Here is a 7,706-nt window from a genome sequence, read left to right on the forward strand (position 1 = left end):
TTGATTTTGGTGGAGGTTACATGGCTATATATAATTACCAAAATTCATCAAGCTGTATGCTTGAAATGAGTGAATTTTGTTGTATGTAAATTATACCTCAGTAAAGTGAAAAAGTGAAAAACTAAAACACTAAAAACATTAGAAGAAAATTTAGGAAGCTCTATAATCTCAGGATGAGAGATAACTTCCTAAACAAAAGACAGACATATTTGACTACATAAAAATTTTAAAATATATATTACAGTGTGAGCTGGCAGGAAATGGAAACTGCAAAAGAATATTTGCAACATATCTGCCTGACAAACAGTAAATATTCCTAATGAATAGTAAGATTTTAAAAATTGTTTTACTTGAAAAAAACAACACAATAGAAAAATACCCAGAGTGTACAAAGGCTAGAGAGAGAAGGTGATGTCCAAATGGCCAAGAAAGTGTGAAACAAATGCCTAACCTTACTAGTAGTGAGGAAAATGAAAATTAGTGTATGAGACCATTTTCATCCATTAGACTGGAAAAAATTAAAAAGAGCAATTACAAGAGCACTGGTGGGAATGTAAGGAAATGGGCCATCTCATAATGCTGCTGATGGCATGTGAACCCCTAAAACCGCTGGGAAATTCATCCAGAAATCTATGTTAAAATTAGATTGCACATATCATTTAATCCAGCAATCTCACTTTTGAGGCTCTAGTTTGTAGAAATAAAGGCAGAATTCCTGGAAGTTGAAATAAAGAAAAACTGGAAACTCTTTCAATGATTTATATTTGAATGAAGGAAACTATTTGAATGAAGGAAAATTACTGAATAAATTCTAACACTTCTATACTATATAGATACTTAAATTACCATATAGGTATTTAAAAGTTACCATAGAAATATTTAAAACTAAGTTAGAGATTTAGTTATTAATGCTAAGTGATGGCCTTGATGTATGTTAAATAAGAATATCGAGTAATATGATTTTATTTTTGCTAAAATTGCAATCAAAAATCCTACACAGGCATACACATTACGTCTGAGCTCTCACAGTCGTGTGAAAATATCAGCACATTGCTAATGCTGGTAACCTCATGAGGGGGAATGAGGTTAGGATGAGATTATTAACTTTGTCTTTATACATGTTTGCACATCTTTATCTTTGCTAGTGCATCACCAGATGCAATGAGGAAGCCTGACTTTTGTAAAATCATAATTTAAAAAGTAATGAGGAAAATTCTAGAAAAATATTATAGCACATTCTTCAATTTTAAGTCCTGTACACTGTGGGGTGGCTATCAATCTGGGTAAAAGTTTTGGAGAAAAATAGAACTCTACTGCAGCAAATGTACGTATCAATTGTACATTTATGAAACATTACAAAGGTGAAGACAAACTACATCTTAGTGTGACAGGAAAACAGTTTTCAGAAAAAAAGTATTAGTTATATCCCCCTTGCCCCACTTCCTTTCCCCTTTTTGAGGAGGGTGAATTTGTTAATTATCATATATTTTCTAAGCACATACACATACACACACAACCAATCTTCATCATCAGTTTATTGGCTTTTTCAGTGCTTGGAAACAGTTTTAAATGATGGGTATGGTGATGCAAATTTGGAGGATCAGACTCAGATTATTTGTCCTGTTAAGAAAGGGAAAGTAATGGAAGAGAGAGGGAGCAATCAGGGAGGTTGAGAAGGGCTGGGGAGGAGAGGGGTTTAAAGAGATAAGGGGAGATTTGGAAGCCAGCGGTGAAGAAAACAGTCTTAGGAAGAGATGTGTCGTGAAGTTTACTCACGTTGAAGTAGAATGCTGTGTTTGCCACATATACATCCACGGTCATGTCTTCTAACGTCCACAATCTCTAGTAAACCTTCTATACCTCACTAATGCTTTGGGAAGTGATTTGCTTTTTAGAATTGAGTCTTGCTTACAGACAGCTGTAGGGTGAAATCAGAGACTGGCCATGGGAGGCCATGCACATCTGGGTTATAAGAGAATTCAGGAGATAAAGGCCTTACTTCTACTACATTTTTTTTTTTTTTTTTTGGTTTGGGAAATGGGAACATTCAGAGAAATCATAGATCCTTAGTCTACAAAGCTATGCAAATTTGATGCACAAATAATTATCACACGAAGAATAATAAGCAGAACTTAAATTGTGGATGAACTCAGGAGGTGGGAGGGAGGAATTACAAACACTTGAATACAATAATCAATCTTAACTCCCAAATTGAATTGCAAATGCTATAGCTGTAATTGAGTAATTTAAGGAGTGTCTATTCCCACTGATATCTCTTATTTTATGAGGCAACGCCACAGTTACTAAACAAAACCAATCTAAAGTCAGTGAGTTCCTATCTTCTAAGACTGTTAATAACATTGGTCAAAATAATGGTGAGCTTGACTATTCCTGTTTACATTTTCAATGACTTAAATCGATCATTGAATTATGACTTTGTTTTATTTTTCAAATAACTTTTCTCTATTGTCTATTCCTCTAATTATAAAAAGGAAATGCAGAAAATGTAAATATATCAGAATGCAAAAAAAGAAGAAAGTATTTTTGGTCCATTTTATTCTAGTCTTTTTTTCTATGCATGCGAAAGCATAAAAATATAATTTGTTTCTATCTAAAGTTATAATTAAAAATATAAAATATGATTTTTTAATTAAATAAAGACATCCTTATTCTACAAATATTTATAGTGTTTACTATGGAACCAGAAAAAAATTCAAGAGTAGAACTAAATGTTCTAGATGAGGAGAAACAAAAGACCAAAATTGTCAATGTAGGTTGCTGCAACCAAAGGGTAAAATTATTCATACTTAGTCACTCTACATGCACCATTTAATAAAAGTTATTGTGTTTATGGACACCTAATTATTTCCGTTTGCATTTGATATTTTCTTAGAGTGTAGGTGAGGGTGGGGGAGGATTATATTACAAAATGTTTAATACTTAGAGATTCTGTAACTTCCATTTGACTTTATTTTGTATATTTATCCTTATGTTATTGCCTTTTAAATTGGGTCTATTGTTACACAGTAAAACAAACAAAACTGCAATTATTTTATTATTTTTTAAAGCTTGCAACATTTTACACATTTTTATGGTGAAAATGTATTTACAGATTGACAAAAAAGATTGTGAAGCCAAACACATGTGTAATCACCTCTCAGAAATGTGTGTGCTCTGTTTTGGCAGCCTGGGGTTTGCAGGTTCGAATCCCAGGCACATACCTACACACCACTCATCAAGCCATGCTGTGGCAGCGTCCCACATACAAAATAGAGGAAGACTGGCACAGATGTTAGCTCAGGGACCATCTTCCTCACCAAAAAAAAAAAAAAAAAAAAAAAAAAGGGCATGTGGGGCTTCACAACTCTTCCCATTTGTTTTTCATCCTATCCAACCTCTCATCCATGGGTAACCTTTATATTAACTTTTTTTCTTTTTGGGAGGAAGATTCACGCTGAGCTAACATCCATTGCCAATCTTTCTCTCTTTTTGGTGAGAAAGATTAGCCCTGAGCTAACATCCATGCCAATATTCCTCTATTTTGTATGTAGGATGCCACTACAGCATGGCTTGATGAGTGGAGTAGGTCCACACCTCAGATCCAAACCTGCAAACCCTGGGCCGCTGAAGTGGAGCACACAGAACTTTAACACTTATCCATGAGGATGGCCCCATGTCAACTTTTAAGATTATCTTTTCTTCCCACCTTTGCATGTATATCTATTCTTAACATATAACCTGTAAATCTATTCTTAAACAAGGTAGCCGCTTTGGGACTTTATATTAATGGAATAATATAGTAGTTACTATTTTGTTTCTTGTGTATTTAGCTCTATACTGTAGTCCCCTAGGTTATTCCTTGTCATAGTGTGTGCCTATACATCATATATGTATAAAATTCCATTGTATTGATATATTCCAATTTATTTAACCTTTATATTGTAAATGGACTTGAGTCATTTCCAATTTTTGTCCAAAACAAACTATATAGTTGTGAATATTCTCATGAACATACATCCTGGCACATATGTACAAGCATTCCTCTGATGCCTAGGAGGGGATTTTCTTGGTGGAAAGGTACAAACATTTTATTTTATTGGAAAATGCCACCCTGTTTTCAAACATTGCTATACTCATTTATACTCCCACTAGCAGTGGACCAAACTTCTGATTGTTCCAATCTTTCTAACATTTAATTTTGTCAGATGTTCTAATTTTTAGCCAATCTGTGTAGTCGTGTCTGTGATTTTAATTTGGATTTTCCTGGTTGCCAATGAGACTAATAACTTCTCAAAGATTTGTCATCTGAATTTCCTTCTTGTTCAGGGCCTGTTCAAGACTTTGACTCATTTTTCTAATATATGGTCGGATTTTTGTTACTGATTTTTTTAAATTAAATCTTTTATTTTGAGATTGTAGATTCACATGCAAATGTAAGAAATCATACAGAGAAATCCCATTTGCCCATTAATCAGTTTCCTCCAATGGTAACATCTTGTATAACTACTGAATAATGTTACAATCAGGAAATTGACATTGATAATATCAATCAGAGATATTATTCAGGCTTTTCATTTCATATGTACTTGTATTTGTGTGTGTGCATGTGTGTGTATATTTAGTGTTCTGCAATTTTGTCACACATGTAAGTTTGTGTGTTTACTGCCACAGTCAAGATACTGAGCATTTCCATCACCACAAGGATCCTTACCCACCTTCCCACTCACCCCCATACACACCTTCTCTGAAAACCACTAATATGGTCTCCATCTCTATAATTTTGTCATTCCAAGGATGTTATGTAGATAGAATAATACAGCATGGAACCTTTTGGAATTGGCTTTTTTTCATTCATCCTAATTCCCCAAAGACTCATCCAAGTTGTCGCCTGATCATTTATTTTAATATAAGTGTACCCACAGGTCTGTGGCATTCCTTTTTGAATTCTCTCCTTTGTGATTCACCTTTCTTTTTTTTACCAATAGCATCACTCAGAACTACTGCCAGTTTATATACACTTCCCTCTTCCCCCATGGGGTGCAGCGAGTACATACTTACACTTTTGCCTAAGTCACAACACTTTGAGATACTGCCACATGTATGTGTGTATTCCTTTCTGGTAGTGCCCTGGAAGACTGCGATTCTAAGTCTTCTGCCCAAGGTCATTCAAGTATATTTTAAAGCAAGCTCATTCAAGTATACTTGTGGAATAACCCCTATGTTCATTGCAGCATTATTTACAATAGCCAAGATGTGGAAGCAACCTAAATGCCCATCAACTGATGATTGGATAAAGAAGATATGGTATATATATATATAATTGAATACTACTCAGCCATAAAAAAGAATAAAATCATCGCATTCACAACAACATGATGGAACTTGAGGATATTATGTTAAGTGAAATAAGCCAGACAGAGAAAGACAATCTTAGTATGACTCCACTCACATGTGGAAGTTAAACATGTAGACAAAGAGAACAGATTAGTGGCTCCCAGGGGAAAAGTGGGATGGGGAGTGGGTACAGAGGGTGAAGTGGTGCACCTACAATACGACTGACAAACAGTAATGTACAATTGAAATTTCACAAGGTTGTAAACTATCATAATCTCAGTAAAAATTTGAAAAAAGCACTTAAAAACCCTCAAAATGGGAAAAGTTTACCTGATTAAAATAATTCCTATTCTAAAATACATTTTAAAAATTATTTCTCCTAAAGGGAGCCCTCTTATACTGGTGGTGGGAATGCAAACTGGTGCAGCCACTATGGAAATCAGTATAGAGATTTCTCAAAAAATTAAGAATAGAAACGCCATATGATCTAGCTATTCCACTACTGGGTATTTATCCAAAGAGCATGAAATCAATAATTCAAAAAGATTTATGCACCCCTAAGTTCACTGCAGCATTATTTACAGTAGCCAAGACGTGGAAGTAATGCAAGTGCCCATCAATGGATGAATGGATAAATAAGATGTGATGTATATATATATGGGATACTACTCAGCTGTAAAAAAGACAAAATTGTGCCATTTGCAACAATGTGGATGGACCTTGAGGGTATTACGCTAAGTGAAATAAGTCAGACAGAGAAAGACAAGTACCATATGATTTCACTCATATGTGGAAGATAAACAGACAAACACATAGACAAGGAGAACAGATTATGGTTACCAGAGGAGAAGGGGGTAAAGGGAGGGCAAATGGGGTAAAGGGGCACATATGTAAGGTGACAGATAAAAACCTGGCTGTTGGTTGTGAACACAATGCAGTCTATACAGAAACTGAAATATAGTGATGTACATCTGTGATTTACACCATGTTGTAAGCCAATATGATTTCTATAAAGTAATTAAAAAAACCTCTCTCCTTCTTCCCCAAAGATTTCAATTCATCAAATTATAGTTTTCAGTTCATTGTCTTGCTTTCAACAGATTTCATGATTTTTATTTGCATTTGCTTCTTCAATTGCTATCATGTTTCTTTAGAATACCTATGAGTAAAGCAGTATTAAGGATAAACATTTATGTATTAAAACAGTATTCTCTAGTTCCTGAAGTCTTCATGAATAGTAGAAGTATTATGTTTGCATTGACTTTATTTCTTAGCTCATTAAGACATCTCTAATTTGTTTCCCGGGTTCTGGAGTTAGCACAGTGCTTGACATTCCATTAAGATGTGCTGAAAGAGTGAATTAAATTTGTTGACTTTTTTTGAAAAACATGTGCATTGATTAACACAAATGCTCCTTCTTACTACTGACAGGTTAACATGCATCCCCAGATCTCTAAAACCAAAGATTAGAAATTGAGATGACACATAAAGGAGATGACAACAACCTTCTAAAGCAAACACAGGTACCAGCTTTTAAAACTTCAAGAGAACAAAGGTGCAAACTTATTAGCCTCCTGATTTAAAAATCTAAATTCCCTTTTATCATATCTACACACTTACACATAAACACAACCTTAGTCACAGGGTACGTGTAGTTACTTTAGAAAGCTGGGTAGGGACTTTGGGGACATAATTCCTTCAGTGTGTTCTAACGCACCAACTGCTGTGACTCATGGATCATGGACTGCAGGAGCTTGAAGGCACCCTAGGGATCACCTTCTCAACCTCCTTAATTATAAAGGTGAGAAAAAAACGAGATTGAAAAAATGTTGTTGACTTATCTAAGGTTACCCTGCTTCGTAATGGCAGAACCAAGTTCAGAGCTCAGATGGATTAAGCCATTTCAGGGTTGATCTATTTGGCACAAATCAGGGAATGTTAACCTGGAAAATGCTTTGCCTACTCAGTCAGCAAATTTGTATTGGTCACCCATTCTGCATTGGGCAATGTGCTGGGCATTGTGTGTGCGGAGATGGATAAGATACGGTCTCACTCACTGTGAAGCTTGCTAGTTTCTGGGGAGTTAGACACATAACAAGATGCATTATTGTAGACTGTTGTGCTCCAATGGGGACATGGATAAAATGTGTAGAAATCACTGAGGAGGGACTCACCAAACAGCTTATTGCGATGCATTTGTCATGCCCCTCCAAGTCACTGAACATTTCTTTCAAGGCAGCTGTGGTGAGAAGGGATATGTTAAATACCTACTCTGGACTTGATAGAAATGACCTGATTGTCCAAGTTCTGTCTAGTTCTCTCATAGTGCATAGACCTATGTGTTAGTGATTACTTTTGGTTTGATTGTTTAA

This window comes from Equus przewalskii, chromosome 26 (genome assembly GCF_037783145.1).
Source record: "Equus przewalskii isolate Varuska chromosome 26, EquPr2, whole genome shotgun sequence".
Lineage (NCBI taxonomy): Eukaryota > Metazoa > Chordata > Mammalia > Perissodactyla > Equidae > Equus > Equus przewalskii.